This window comes from Plectrocnemia conspersa, unplaced genomic scaffold (genome assembly GCF_051122295.1).
Source record: "Plectrocnemia conspersa isolate PC_06_02 unplaced genomic scaffold, ASM5112229v1 ptg000004l, whole genome shotgun sequence".
Classification (NCBI taxonomy): domain Eukaryota; kingdom Metazoa; phylum Arthropoda; class Insecta; order Trichoptera; family Polycentropodidae; genus Plectrocnemia; species Plectrocnemia conspersa.
In genome coordinates this window covers 12,965,164-12,982,134 of record NW_028277168.1, presented here as the reverse complement: position 1 = coordinate 12,982,134, position 16,971 = coordinate 12,965,164, and the positions used below count along the sequence as shown (strand labels likewise).

The 16,971-nt window shown below is 27.3% G+C and overlaps 2 protein-coding genes across 3 annotated transcripts in view; one reads left to right on the top strand and one right to left on the bottom strand.

Moving 5' to 3' along the window:
- The window catches only part of LOC148235964 (trypsin-7-like), a 50,402-nt gene that overhangs the window by 8,470 nt on the left and 24,961 nt on the right, over positions 1 to 16,971 (top strand). The gene's annotated exons all lie outside the window — the stretch shown is intronic.
- LOC148235965 (uncharacterized) overlaps positions 1 to 16,971 on the bottom strand; it is a 163,949-nt gene that overhangs the window by 130,369 nt on the left and 16,609 nt on the right. For both annotated transcript variants that reach the window (XM_088184533.1, XM_088184534.1), the window contains exon 2: positions 3,643 to 3,687. The gene's annotated coding sequence lies outside the window, so the exon portion shown is untranslated. The remainder of the gene's footprint in view (positions 1 to 3,642; positions 3,688 to 16,971) is intronic.

Below are 16,971 nucleotides of genomic sequence, written 5' to 3'. Positions count from 1 at the left end.
CGGGTGGGCATTTATAGGCGATCATCTAATACCATAAAAATATATTTAACAATATGCAGAATTATATGCACAAAACAATGTAAATTTTTCTAATTGTATTTTACAGATTAATAATAAATAAAGGTACCTCGTGCGGCCTAGTTTTTGTTATGGTAATTATCAATATTGACTTTCGAAAGTGTGTATAGCTTAGTTGTATTTTAAATTATTATGTGTACTGAAATATTTATTTTACTTGTGTTTTGTTTGGCGAGGCACTTTTGTTCAATTGTGACTTTCTACTAGAAAATTTAATAATAACCCCCACAAAATAAACAAGAGCAAAACCCCCAATCATTCTCGAGGTAACTTTAATCAATTGTTCTTTCATGTTACATGTTTTAGAGAAGAACTTTGATTTTTTGCCCTCCCAGGAAAAAGATGAAACAAGGAAATTAGAAATTCCCATGAATCAATCACGAAAATATTTTTTAAAACGTCATTTCAGTGAAGTCATATTAAAATATATTTTTACCTGTAGATATTTATTTTTTCCAGTGAATATATAATTCATCTGGCAAGTGCTTTTCCATGCGTAGTAATATACAGATTTACATACTTATCATTATTTATTTACATGCGATGTTACAGTGAATGTTTATTTTTCAGTGAAGGTATTTTTATTCTAGTGAAGTCCAAATACATTTTTACTAGTTGTTATATATTTTTACTAGCAAAAATATAATTTTACTAATAAACGCTAGTGAAATCATATAATTGTGTTTTAAAATATCTATGAAAATCATAGACATCTTAGAGCAACATAATCAACATGTTTCCACTGCGACAGCGACGGCACGATTTTATTGCTTTTGACGTATATTCTAAGCAAGGACTCCCTTGAATTTGGCTGTTCAAATAAAAGGGCTCACAACTAGATTTTGCTTAGGTAAACTATAGTTGTCACAGTTTACCAAAAATTTCATGTGATTCCTGGCAAAATCAAATATATTGTTTGAATATGGATTATTATCAACTTCATTTTGGTGCCCCTCTCGGTCTTGCCCCCCATCCCTCTACGCCACGGTCCTGCGTAGTATTTTTTTGTTAATAAGGTCGCAATGCCAGCAAGCTCTTTGGATAATAATTACCTAGGAGCTCGCCCTACATTTATTGAAGTATTCTGGTTTACTTTTAAGTGGGGAATACAAGGGTTATCTGCGTGTAGTGAAACATTAGCTTTCCATTTAATAAAACAGTTATTTTGTACCTTAATGGCAATTGGTACCGTAAAAACTAGTTAAGACAGCTGTGTCGTCCGCATAAGTCAGTATTTTTATGAAGAGAGATGACATAGTTTATAACATAAATATAGACGGATTTCTGTAGCTTAAAATAAATACTGCTGTTTGTTTATATAATAATATTTCTAAAATATCCTGCATTTTGCATGTTTTCTAAGTAAAATAAAATACACATTTGTGCTATATTATCGGTTATTTTTATTGAATATCGTTCATATCTAAGGCATTCTGTGAAGTGTGTTTTTTTAATTAAATACTTATATTGTAGACTATATACATCGTAGATGTACTTGAAATAAAAATTCATAGTATTTTAAGGCCTTTATAAACCTTAATATAAAACATCAAAAAAATCTCGACCTTTAATTTCATCCTTACCAATTATTTAATGCTCAGTAGGCAGTCGGGATAATAAAGTAATACGCTTACTGAAGGCAGATAATACGTTTTTTGAAATTCTATTTAAAACTCATATTTTACGTTCGTTCAAAAAAAAGTTCTTTCAATTAAACAAAGATCGGCCTTCTTACACATCAAAAACGCTGCGTAAAGGACGGAATGCGAGATAAAAAGGGGATTGTTTCATTTTTAGCCCCTCTATCTTTTTGATCATCAAATAGAAGTCTTGATTAGATTAAGTCTTAAGTTGGTGCGAAGGCTTTTCATCGCGTCTCGCGAAAGTGCTTAATTAATTTGTATAAAAAGGAAAAACGGTCGTAATGCGAAAAAAAGTCCGGCTACGTGGGACGGTGAGTGGGCCGTGTAATGGGGGTGCTTTTTCCCCTCGTCTCCCTTTCTTTTGCTTTTTTTCTCATTCGTTTTAAACTGATTATCCCGAAGGCCGAAGGCGTAAACAAAAGTGTTGAGAAAAATGGCGTGTCGTCGGAGCAAACTTCTTCAGCGCTAATGGAAAAATGGGGCGAGCGACGAATGGCGGCGAAATTGATTCGAAAGCTTCGTGATTTTCGTCGCGATTTTCCCTGATGGTTTGCATAATTAATTGAAAAAGGAAACGAACAAATATAACTGTGTAGTTAATTCAATTTGTGCTACCCCCATTGGGTGTGTCCCGATAAGGTACCTTTAATAGGAAAACAGCTTCGAGATACAGCGGATGCCTTCATTGTGCGAGCGAACCGAGATAATATTGTTTATACAGTAATAAAATTAAGTAAAATAAATTCTGATTAACCAACAACGCAAATCTGTAATAACAATACTTCATGTTATTGTTTCTATTTAGCTTTAACGTGAAATTCGAAGGAGGGATTAAAATGGGACGCCCGAAACAGCCTCCACTGTGAAATGTAATTTAATTAAAATAAAATAATAATAATATGATAATAAATATTTTTTAACATTTAATTTTAATTTTGTGGTAAATTATAACGATAAAATTTTAGTGATTTTGTTGCTAAATTTTTAAACATAAACAAGATCCAATTAGAATATACATATATAGAATTATTTGATTGACTTTATTTTAATTTATATTACCATAATTTTGTCTATGAGATACTTTGCTTATTTTATAGTTTTTAAATTGTTATTTAATTGAAATGTTGTTTTTAAAGTGCTTTCAATTTGCTTATGTACATATAAAAGTATCTAGCTTAGTAAATTATATATTTATTTATTTATGCACTATATATAAATGTATTGTATATTTACGTAATGCAGCGTAAGACAGAGTCAATGTATATAAGATTTGCTCATTGTAGCACTCGTCTGTATGGTCAGCGTCCATCCCTTCTCTATAATTTCCCAAGGGATTTGAAAATAAGTGCAGAACGACACTCTGCAGACGCCACAGACGTATGTATATAACTCACCACTTTGAGGGTGTATTCCGAAATCGTATCCATATTAAAGGAATTTTCAGATGAAAGTGCATTTTAGCCACAGCACCGTACATTGTATTAATAATAAATATAAGATATGAATATTAACATATCTAATTTACATATAAAGAGAAAGGTGCTATTGTCAATTCCCAATTTGATAATATTAGTCGTAAAATGAAAGATATCCATATTTATCACTTTTTTGTGTCTAACAGTGAAAGCAGTGTGATTTGACCTTTAAACTCATGCGCCACAATGCCATTTCAAATACAGAAGTTAGAAAAAGAAGAATTTTTATATAATAAATTATCACGTTATATAATTTAGGAATAAAATGATTTATAAAGAAAGTTTTGCGAATTATTTTTTCTTTCAGCTTCATTGCTGACTTTCTAAAATTAAAATCTTTCCGCACTACTGTCGCAGGTTCTCCCAGTAAAAACGAATCGAATATATATTCTAAGATTTAATATATGACTAATGAACTATTTAATAAATTAAAGTCGTGTACTCACCAAAAGTTTATACAGCATAATCAGATCTATGATCAGCTTATGAATCTGTAACAAATAAAAAAAATGTCTTAAAATATGTAAATAAATTCGCCATTGAATTAAAACATTTTATACGTATTATATGTACGTATATCGCGGAGGCTTATTCGTGTACTTGACAATGACCTAGATTTGTCTCGTAAGCAAGAACCGGAATGGAATTGCCATTTAGAACAATTTCAACAGTGAAAGTATATATAATATAATATAAGATATTTATACGCAATATTGTATTTATTGATAAATTTTAAGGCGTATAAATTTGTTGAAAAGGATTTTGAAATTATAACCCAAATTTTACACAAAAATGCTTACACCATAAATGATCCATTTTAATAGATATAAATTAATAAAGTTCTATGCAAAAAATATTAGGTTTAGTTAGTGATATTATTATTAATAAAATCATGAAATATAAAATATTATTGTATGGGCATACATATTTATAATAAATTATTGATTTGTAATATTTTAATTATTTTAATTTTTCAATACAGTTCATGCAACAAACAAGAAATATAACATTTTTATAAATCAATAAATAGTAGCTGGTATGTATGTCATTCACCTTTGTAAAACACGCGTTAAAATTACTTGATGAATAATAATAAACTGATACTTTGAACTAACGTTTTATGATTAATAGGTGTTTACTTCAAAAAAAAAATACGAACAAAAATATATTGGTAATAATAAATTTTGATTTCTAATACGTAAAAAAGATACATAAAAACTTTAGGAGAAAGTATTGAAACAATCATTTGAGATAATTAAAAGAACATTAGTAAAATGAAAGGACGTGTAAAAAGTAAACAATGAAGAGAATAGCTTCGTTTACATTGCTTGCACGTAGACTTGAATACAAATGAGCAGCTAGAATTTTCAAAGCACCCGTTCTTACGTAAAAATGTTTGTTTTTTGGTCAGTGAAAAAAAAAATAAAACAAATCTCAGCACCGCCTTTTTATGAACACAAAAACCGATAATTAGAGAAAAGAGACTTCGAAGATTAGGTTCGGAGTTTACTCGGTAATCCCAATCGGTTTTTATATTTATATGGGCAATATTTCTCCCAAATAATTCGCAATACATTGTATGGTATACGAACGGATGCTTCAGTGGCCGCTGTTACCGCGATTAATCCCAACTTTAGTGCGGGATTACTCTCCCGCGGATCGATTCAACGTCAGATTAAATATTGCGATGGTGTAAAATGGCAAAACTAAACTCGCAAGCCACAGTAACGATTCTTAGCGTTAAGCCGAAATGGCCAATAATGAGAATTTATCTCACTAGTTAAAGCTTATGGATGCGAAGTGTGGCTCAAAAAGATATATTTATGTACGTTACAATGAATGTGTATTTTTTAATAAAGTTATATTTTCACTAGTATAAGTATAATTAATATTATAAATTAAATGTTTTAGTAAAATCATATCTAAATACTTTTCTGTGATTGATATTTTTTTTCTAGCAAAGATACATTTTTACTGATAAAAACTACTGAAATCATATGCTGTTTTAAAATATCTATGGAACTTATTTTAATTAATAGTAACTGTAGAACTTTTATTAGATAAACTTGGGTTTGGTTAATTTGTAAGATTATGTTTAGGTTTGAACAGAAAAGTGTATTCTTCAGTAAAACTATATTTATTAACTGAGGAAATGATCAAGTACTTGAATGATAGGAACATTTTGGCCTTAACAGGTAATGTGTCGTCCAACAACTATGTTTTGAACAAAATTTTTTGGCGACATGCAGGATTTGAAAAGTTTAATATTACCAAACTCAAAAATATTTTTTTACACGTTTTATTTAAATGACAGTTTAAAATAGCTTATAATTTGGGTACTACCTGTCAAATTAATAATATTTTTACTAGTAGAAATACATATCCACTGGTTAATATGATGCCAGTAAAAATATATTTTTAGTGGTAATACGCATTCACTGTAACATATATATAAAATGCAATAATTGATTATGTTATTCTTTAAAGATTTTATATTTTCGGATTATGTAACCCTAAGAGGTGTCACTTTGCAGCCAGTAAGATGCAGATAGAAACTTGTGAGAATTTTATTTGATTATATTACAGATAGAGACAGACTATGATGGGCGAGATCGTTATTCTCCGAGCGGTGGTGGAGAAGCTGGCACCGGGATGTTGTCGGTGAAAGATCCTCAGGGGTATTGTAGTTGACAGCAACAGTATAGCGAAACTTGATCAGCTACAGTGCTTGTATGGTGAATTTTCTTTCAGTATGTGAGCGTCCATGACAGTATGTTGTCCGCGGGCGTGCGAATGTCCGCCGGAGTCTGCCAGGTATGACTGCCATTCTGTATTCAGGGCTGAAAACTTGCTCACCCGCCTTTAGAAAGTGACATTTGCTTGATGAATATCTCCGAGGGGAATTGCGTAACAGGCATATTGTGGCCTAATATTTGTCTTCCGATGATATATTGTTTTCCATGACCGTTTCAAAACAAAGAAATATTCATTCAATGCATCAAAGAACCGTTGTATAATCAAACTATTGTTAAGTAATCACTTTTGGTCACAGTAATTACGCGAGTTTCAAGACAAAAGTCCCCTACAAACGAGTGCCTGTGTGGTCTGCAACTTTGTACTTTTTCAATACCTGATATCAATATAAGTAATCTCTTACTTTAAGTCTACCCGAAGTTTTTTTAATATGTTAATATTATTTTGAGTATATCCAATTGTAGTTTTCGGCATTTAAAAATAGTTTGCAAATGAAATGAATAGTCTAAATAATAGTATTTTAAAACATAAATATATATGTACATATATTAACCTGTATCATTTACGCACGTTATTCTTTAAATACGTTTGTTTTAATAATATAAATAATTTTATAGACAAACTTATATATAATATACATGTTACTGTTTTGTAACCACTTTTATGTTTACAAATAGTTATTAGATACAGTTTAATAATAAAAATAAGATTTATAATTATAATTTGAGGAAAAAATTAAAAAACCTTTTACAATTTAAGCGAAAGAAAAAGAAAAATACAGAAAAAAAATATTTCATTGGATAAATTAAATTATTGATATGTTACCTTTAGCCTTTAAAGCAATATATGTTTTATAATTTTGTGCTTGTATTTAAATGTAAATTTTTTTTTATCAAATTCGTCGATACACCAGATTAGTGTGGTTTCACGAGATATTTTTAGAATATTTTCTGGTATGAAAATGATTTTTTAAGATTAGTATATAAATGTATTACATATATTATTTTTAAATCTTTTTTTTTAAATACTTTTAATTAAAAAAAAATAGTATTACTAGTATTACTTCAAACTGGAAAGGCTTAAATAAATTGTTTATAGATTAAAATATAATTTTTTTATACAATTTTTATACAATTTTTTGCAATGGCAGAATCAGACAAAATGAATACCTACAAGTAAGTATTAATCAACACACTTTTTAGTCTAGATATCGATGGCGTTTATCAATATCATTAAATATTTTTTTTAATTATAATGTGTATTATAATCTAAAATCAATCAATATAATTTTGCAATTTTTTAATAATAAAAATTTGAGAATGCTGTTTTGATTCAAACTTGCGATCTTTGTTTACCAGTCTAAATCTTACGCATTACTCTATTTCAACCTTAATTTATAAATATATTTAAATATTTTTTTGTTTACTTTTTCAATAGTTTTACAGAACAATCAAAATTTTCAAAATCAAAAAAGTACCCATCAGGCTCAAAACGTTTTGATAAATGTCTTAAGCTGAAACTTTAAAATGAGGTTTTAAAAATTTTAGTTTAAAGATCCTGGATATGCGGAATCAAAGGCTAAATACTATTTTTCACAAATGCAAAAATTAAGCTCTTTCTTTATCTAATATATATAGTGAAATGTGCACATAGGATCCGGAATATTCACCTCTAATAAATCACTGCCAGGACAATATTCGCTACTATAATTCATAGCTTAACAATTTACCACCTAGATTCACGTTAATAATTTATACATTAATTACTCTTTGTCTGTTTTAACTTATAAAATTTAATATTAGCAAAATTTCAAGATTATTATTAGATTAACGCAATTTTTTTTACAAAATAATATATAAATATTCTAATTACAACAATATGATAAAAAATACATATAACCCTATTAGTACTAACATTTAATTACAAAATAAGCTATATTTGCATTGATTGTAATAGTCGATGAAATAATTTTGTCGATTTAAAAGTTGATACTTGTTGCAAAACGTTTATTATAGATAATTAACATCAAAACTACATATTATTTTATTAAGTTTTTTATTACAAAACCAAGTGCAAACTAACCATCAATTCGATTGAGGAATTTACATCCAACAAAACTGTACAAAGGAACGCGATTGGTTGTGAAGGCATGTGATTGATCCTACGATCCTGACTAGCATAGTTAAGGCGAGAATGTGTTTATTTGTAGATTTGATAGCTGTTCAAATTAACAGAAATTGACTTACTGAAAAAAATAATATTTTATTTATATGGCACTGTGATAAAATTAAAAGATATCCATATATGTTGTCTGATTAAAATCGTTTATGGTCAATGAACAAATGCCATTAAAGATTATACGACCAACATTTAGTGTTATTTAAACGCTTATGCTATCACAATATGAAAGTTTAACCATATATGAATAACGCGTTACTCTATGTTGACTTTTAAACTTATCATACCATAATAGTCAATAGAAAAAATCTTAAACTGAAGGCGTTTCATACACAACGAGAAACTAATGGCTAATCCAACACTCGACGCGTTCTGCGTGGTCGATTTCGTCTTTAACAAATGACAGAAATGACATAGATTCGCATCGAAGTGAGAGTTACCGGAACAGGTGATAAGAAGCGTCTGGGTTGCTTCGTCGGCTGTGTCTAATCTGTCTTAGTTCGGTGTCATCGGGCGTAACAGATTTCCTGAACCGTTGACAGTCCCCGACGTAGATAAGCTGTTATTGTGTTTAACGTTACTATTATTATTGATTCCATGAGGAAAACCGAAGATAAAAAATAAAAGCGACCTTACATAACCGTGGATGCACTAGAAACGGTCTCCGAGGTGTATAACCGGTTAATTCACGCGAACGGAAATTGAAAACTTCTCGAACCTTGTACGGATGTAGCGATAGGATCGATTCCAATACGTTTCACCGCATGCGTAAGGCTGTATGTTATGTTATATAGATATTTTTTATGATTATGTATGTTTATGGAAAATTGAAAATGTTTGTAGAGAGTGGGTAATATGCATTTTCAAGGTGGGTCATTTGCAAATAATCTGGATTGAAACATATAAATTTTAGATGTATTATAGAAAAATAGCAATTAGAGATTTTTTCTAGTATCTCAGTCAGTTTCAAACGTAGATTTATTATAAAATCTCGGGACATTCAAAGTGTAATTTTATTTAAATGAATACCATGTCTTACTATAGAGCATATGTCTTTTTTGTGTACCATTTTAGTTTTGGCATCTCCAGAGTAGTATGTAATATGCATTGTCAAGACAATGAAAATTAATTGTAGCAATAAAATTAAATGCTTTTTATGTTTAAAAATATATGTAAAAACATCAGAACATTGGATGGAACATATTGAATATCAATAGCATTTCGAATAAATGTATTCAGGAACTTTGAAGAAATGCGGAAGCAAACGAAAGTTAACTTATCAGCTACGTCAGTAACTTCTCTTATAAAGTGTCATATATGTTCGCAAAGAGCAAAACATCTTATACAATTCAAGAATCATTGATCAAAAATTGTACCTTTTTAATGACAAAAGTTGTTCTCGAGTTATTGTATAACAGAGTACGTTTTTTAAACATCACCAAATTATGTGTCAGCTGATTTTTTTTATTAGCTCATAAAGAAACTCAAAAAAGTAAAATCTAATGAACTCTTATGCGATAGATTATTTTTAAAATAGATTGAAAAACAATACTTTATATTATAATGATGTTTTGCTAAGTGTGTCTATTTTATATCATGCATTGACATAAAAAAACTTTTATTCAAAGACTGAAATAAAAGTATTAGAAATATTTATTTTAAAGTTGTAAATTTATACTGTCTAAGAATTTCTATAGTTATCTTTTCAGAATATTATTTATCTAAGAATTTATATTAAATTTGTTTAGTCCAATTCCTAAGTTACGTCGCACAGACAAAGATAATAAAGAAACGCTACACCAGTTATATTTTAAGACTATAGCTTCGAATTTTAATACAACAGTTAAAAGTTAAAGAGTCGAAAATATTATATATTAAATAGAGAGCACTGAATTTTTATTAAATATAACTATGTTTCTTAAAGCTTAAATTATACAAAGCATATTTTTACTCTAAAAAAACATTTTCTGAATTTTATTTTTTAATACATATGAGCTGTATTAGCTCATTATTAGAGAAGTTTTAATACCAGATATGTACGACTTAGCTTGATTTTCATTATAATTATATAATAATCACTAATTCCGATCTCCCAGATACGATAGAAATTTAAAAACAATAAGGTTCGAATGGTATTCGAACCCAGGTCTTTTGGGTCAATAGTCAGCGACTTATACCACTCATCCTTATTATCGTAATTATCTTAAATTCAATATAAAAAATATACTTTATAGAATCGTATGCTATTAATTGCTATACTAACTTTATATTATAAGTAATAAACGCTAATAAATATATTATCCTAACACCATAAAAGTGTGCGATAATGATTCAATTAAATTTCAAATACCACATGAACCAACGTGGGTCGTAATTTTATGATTGTAGTTATTTAAATACATCGCTTATATGAGTCATACCATTAAAACATATTGTTATTAGATATCTCCATAACTATATACAATGCAATAATATAATAGATAATATTTAAATAATCACATAATAAATCAAAACAAACGTGTGAGTCAAACACGTGTTTATAAATTCGACAATAACGAATACACTGTCGAAGCATGAAAATGTTTATTTTTGGTTTTAAAGCCATTGTTTGAGTTCGTTTAGTGTGTGTAATACGGTTTATTGCTTGTTTAACGATTTAACAAACAAATCGACGGCTTTGTTTGTTAATTTTGAATTGCGTCATTTCGGACCTATGACGACCGAGGTAATTTTATTTTGCACGTGACGATCGCTTTGCTGTTATCGCAATTATAATGTCAAGGTGTTTAAAATCTTGACATTATATAATATTATAATATGTACAGTGTATATTAAATTGGTGCGAATTAACGAGCCTCGACCCGATAACGTCAAAGGGCTGTCGTTATAGCATTTAACGTTTACTGTAATCAGGGTATATTACAAATAAATGATATGTCATTTATGTTATGAAAATGTGTATGAAAACAAAAAATGTATATTGTATGTGTAAAATATTATATCAAAATTCTAAAACCATTGAAAATTTTGTAATATTCTAATTATAATTATTAAACATGTTAAGAATTTAATATAGTATAAAATCATGAGATTTATTAATGCTGAAAATCAAATCTTATCTATTTTACTATGACGAAGTATAGATTAAATATATTTTATTTTTATAAAACGTCAGTGTATAAAAAAACCCAAATTAATTACTGAAACTGTATTGGGCCAAGATTTCAGGCACTCAGGTATGGCGAATCATAAGCCACAAATTGGTAATGATTCTTCAAATACAAAATTCGTAATAGGTTATCAGAAACCCTAAATAGTTTTTTTATTAAAAGGCTTATTTTATTAAAAACCTTTAAAAAATCATTTCAATTAATTTTCATGTTTACCTAATTATTTGTGACAGTAGAACTTGTATGTTGTTAATGAACCAGATATAATTTTTTAACATTGCTATAACAATGATTTATATATCAATTTGTAAATATATATTATTTTTAATATGAGCAATAATATGTTTATATATATATATATATATATATATATATATATATATATATATATATATATATATATATATATATATATATATATATATATATATATATATATATATATATATATATATATATATATATATATATATATATATATATATATATATATATATATATATATATATATATATATATATATATATATATATATATATATATATATATATATATATATATATATATATATATATATATATATATAAATCATAGAAGTTGATATATTTTCGTCTTTCCTACGAAAAATAAATTGTATATTGTCTTGCATGGTTGCAACAAACCAAAACTAATCGCACACGTATTCTTGTGTCACCTTTCTCACCTGTCGTAATTATTAGTCTGCTTTCTTGACGTTTATGATGCAAAAACAATCGGCGTACGACACCGAGACGCCTATTGCCGAAATTGGGTATTTTTTACCCCGGACCATTCATGCGGAAACTTTTAATGACCATCCAACTTGGAATTATTCTCGTTGTATAACGTGGATAGTTTCACGAACATTGCGATGACAAAACCGGGCCACCTATAGACAAATCACCGAGTGATTTGTATACAGTGGACGTGTGCTTTCGATAATGCTAATGTTTGGACGTCTGTCCTTTTGTTATGTAATGAGCACATTTTTTGATGCGGTGGTTAAGAATTTAAATTAGGTAACCGTGCCGTTTATGGAACGTTTAGAAATTATCCTCAAGTGCGCATGCCGTTTATTCAGTAAAATACTTTGAAAGGCTCCTTTTGTGGACGTCGTCTTTTCACTATTGTGCATCAGTTGAAGCATATTAAATTATAACTTAAATCACATCTTTACCATTATGTGAAATTACTCAGCTTACTTCCGTCGCGACTTCTCTCTCCTGTTGTATCTGCTTCCACGATAATTGTTTCCGGAGATATTTATGTGATTTGCAAAAGAATAAATTAACGTAGCAAATCGCAAGTTTAACGCATATTATACGCCAATTTGACATATTAATGTATATTTTATATCCTAAACATAAAATAATGTCGTTATTATTACTCAAATATTTTAATAAGTATTTAATAAGAAATAAAGATGTACATAAATATAATACTAGAAATAGAGAAAATTTAAAGATAATTAAGTATAAGAAAACGAGTACGGCTAGGGGAATTATGTACGGAGGTTTTGATTTATATAATAGTCTTCCAAGAGAAATCCGAAACAGCAAAAATATAACGGGTTTCATAAATGGAATAAAAAAACACCTTCGTACATATAGAAATAAATTATAATATTAAGTCTTTATTATTGTATATTTTTATTTTTTATTTCTGTTATATATTTTTTATATATTTTTATATATGTTTACTAAATTTGTTAGATGTAAAGATTAGCTATTAAGCTAAATAAATTAATAAAATAAAATAAAAATAAAATAAAATGCGTTGCAATAATGCGTAAAATGAATAAATTCTGCTAAAAAACTATTTTACAATATGTATTTTAATGTTTACTATGGTTTATTATTTTTGTCAGAATAAATTGAAGACCAGTAAGAAGTTTGTCACTAAATACTTATAAATTCAAACTAGCAAATTCTCTGACGCCGGTTAAAATATATTATGGTGTTTCATATAGTGTTTCTTTTCGAGAATTATTTCTCAAAAATTTCTCGACCAAAATTCTCGAAAACTCAGCAATCTTTTCAAGAAGATTAGTTATTCCCGCACTTATCTATATACGTTGTGGTAAGTGTTTCTCCTAGACAATATTTACTCAAAAATATCTTTAAAAATATGCCTTAACGAGAATTTTTATTTATTGATAAATTTAGAGATTTTTAAAAAAATTCTATAAAGCCGTTTAGTTAAAATTTAAATTCGTACAAATATTTTACAACCGTTGCCATTTTTTTATACTTATGCATAAAAATATGCTATAAAAAATATGCATGCTTTCTTATAGTTTTTAATAAAGGAATGAATAGAGAAATAGAGACTTTCTTGAGTGGTAAAAAAATATTTACGATTTTCTCAACTACTTAAATTTGTAATCTGAGAACTACCTTAATAATTATAAGAAATTAATTACGTATGGGAGTCGCCAGATTTCAAAAATATACGATGACTTTGCACAAAGTTACCATAATAAATTTTGGTGTCGGTAAACCTAAATCTTACTTTTTTTAATCCTAAATGATTTTATAATATTTTTGTTTGAAATATAAAAAAACGTTAAGTATAAAAATTCTTTATTTATTAAGAACTAACTTAGTTTAAAATTTTAACTGGCAATTAAAGAATAAAATAATAAGCGAAGAAACAAAATATTAATTTCCCTAATTAAATATTTTTAGAATACAGAATCTTTCATCTATGGATTATATTGATCCCTGCGAGTTCACTTGTTAAAGAAATCGAACATTTATTATTAGTTCAGCAATTAAAAAAATGAATTTCTTTTAGTGTTCAAGAGAGAAATGTGAGAAAACCAACATCTTGCGGATTATTAGAGAAAGATTCAAAGTATTTTTGTGTTTATTTAATTCCCTATTGTCAATAAACCAACATGGCCCCAAAACGAAACAAACTTTTCCACGGCCAAAAATTTTCTATAAAAAAAATAAAATGATGGCCGATTCCACTTTAGATGGTATGTGGTTTTTAAAAGTCAATTTTAAGAATAATATGTGATAATGTAGCAACTGATGCTTATTAATAAGTGATAAATGTTTTACCATTTTTAAAGTTCATCTATATTTTAAGTACTATGAATAATTTAATTTACATGCTTTAATATTAACAAAAATATATTGTAAAAATAAAAACTGAAACGCATTAATTTAATTTAATTACAAATTACTAATTTTTTTCTAATAAATTTTCTCGAAAAAATCAAGAACATCATTTTTAAAAAAAATAAATCATCGACAGCTCAGATTGCTTATTTTCATATAATTTTAATCAAAATATAAAAAAGTATTTTAAAATATATATTTTAGTAATATTCTTTAAAGTTAATTTATATTTATACGATACTGAAATATGATTACTAACTATATTGTTTATTAAATCTTTAAATTATTAGGCATTATATTTTCTAATAATCTTGCTTTTATAATTATTTATTTGCTAAAATAATATTATACATATTTTAAGTTTTTATTTACGAACCTAAGCTACACTATATATTTTTATGCATATTATAATAGCTTTTATTTGATTTTTGTGCGAAAAATAAGCATTCTTATTATTTTATAGTGTCTAGTTTTTTTTCCTATCGACAAAAAGCAATGGTAACTAAACATTAAAAAAATCTTTAAGGTCAATAAGCTCTCAAACTTACATTTACTGTTAAAAAATTGCATGTAAATTAGCTAACTCCATAAATTTTAGCTCAACAGAAATAAAAAAAACTATATGCTAACTTTTAAAGCTGTTTTGATTATTTTTATATCCTATTATTTATAATTGTATTTACGTTATTTTTTTCTTTTCTGCTAAATTTACAAATATACATTTCAAATTGCTTCATAAAATGCCAATAAAGTTTTGTATAGAACCTTTTATATGATTCTTGTTACTTTTAAAACGTAAGGTTTAACATTTTTTATTAAAAGTTGCACCATAAAGTAATTTATCCAAAAGTAAAATTAAATTTTTAACAATTAAAATTATCGATATTTATAATATTTTTTTAAATACATTTGTAATTATATATGTTTTTATTTTTATTTAATTGGTATTTAAGTTAAAATAAACTTTTTTTTTAATATCTTATATTCATGTAATTAATATATATTTAATGTTCTGTGAGTTTAATATAGAAGTAGAAGTTCTTAACCTGTTCGTTACTAGCTAGGGGGAAGCCTCAGAAAATTACATGTTGCAATTAACGTGTCTCAAAGCGCGAATAGCTCACGGTCGTATATAACGTATAATGAAATATATATTTCCCGATAAGTGTGGAAATTCAAGGAATTTTCCAATTTAACGACCCGTCTGGCAGGGCTTCCGAACATCCATTTTCAGCATTTAATTCTCGGATGTAATGCCATATAAATTATGATATTCGCCGTGCACGTAGAATTTACAGCCGGATTTAATACGCGAATCGCTCGCAAAACGAAGAAAATGATATATATTCGCGAGCTTTAATTTTAATTATCACAATCGAAACAACTCGATTACAAATTCTCACGTAATGCCGCAAAGTTACAAAGATGTAAATTATTATTTAATATACGAAAAATCAAAATAAGAATTAAACATAAACAAACCTACACCGGTAGTGCGGTTTCACTTTTTCGCCTGGTGTCGTTTGTTAATTAACGCCTGGCTGGTGTTAATTATGAAAAAGATACTGAGTGTAATTGTGCTTGTATCATTTGAAGTGTTAAAATGGTTACCCAAAAAATTAATAATTTAGAAACGGTATTTAAATTATATTATATTCTTGTTTGAAACGTTTTGACACGTTTCTATTTGTTTGTCTGCTGTATATGTACATAAATACTCTTCATTTTTTTTGTTTACCAATATAAAAAGCATATCCTGAATGCAAAATATTGATGACAGTGGTTATTTGCAATTTAAATAAGAAAAACACATATGATTTAATAAAACATACTTATACACTATATCACTATGTAAAATGTACAAGTTTGTGTAAATATAATACAATAATATAAATATACATATTTATAATTTTTTAATGACGTACTTACAAATATGTATATATGGTACATTTTCGCTTTTTAATTTAAATTTCACGTGCGTATGAAGATTGTTTCACACCTCACATAAATCACTTCTGATGATTTCCTTTTACATAAAATATACTGCGTATGTAATATTTTAATTCTAATGTATAATATATGTACATAGTTAAAATCCATTTTATAATTTCTTTATGTCTATATTTATTTGTAGATGGCGGTAACTATAAACATATTATATACAGGTAGAACAAAAAATGGCTACTATTAAATCATTTTTAAGGTAAACTTATTTTTAATGTCAATGGAGTACTGTCAGATATTATTTATTTTAATTTTTTAGTATATGTAAATTGGTTTGAGTGAAGTTAATTTTCGTTCAAAGCCATAACTATATTATATAAGGATCTTTAAAAAACACCATAGTTAAAAATACAACTCAATAACGCATTTAAAATAATTTTTATTTTATAATATCTTAAAATCCAAAAGAGTGTTTCAAACACGATAATTTTTAGGAACAGTAGAATATCCAAAAAAAGCCAATTGACTTGTTAAGATTTAAGGTCTTCTTGCTAGAATTAGAAAAGCAAGTTAGTAGTCTTTG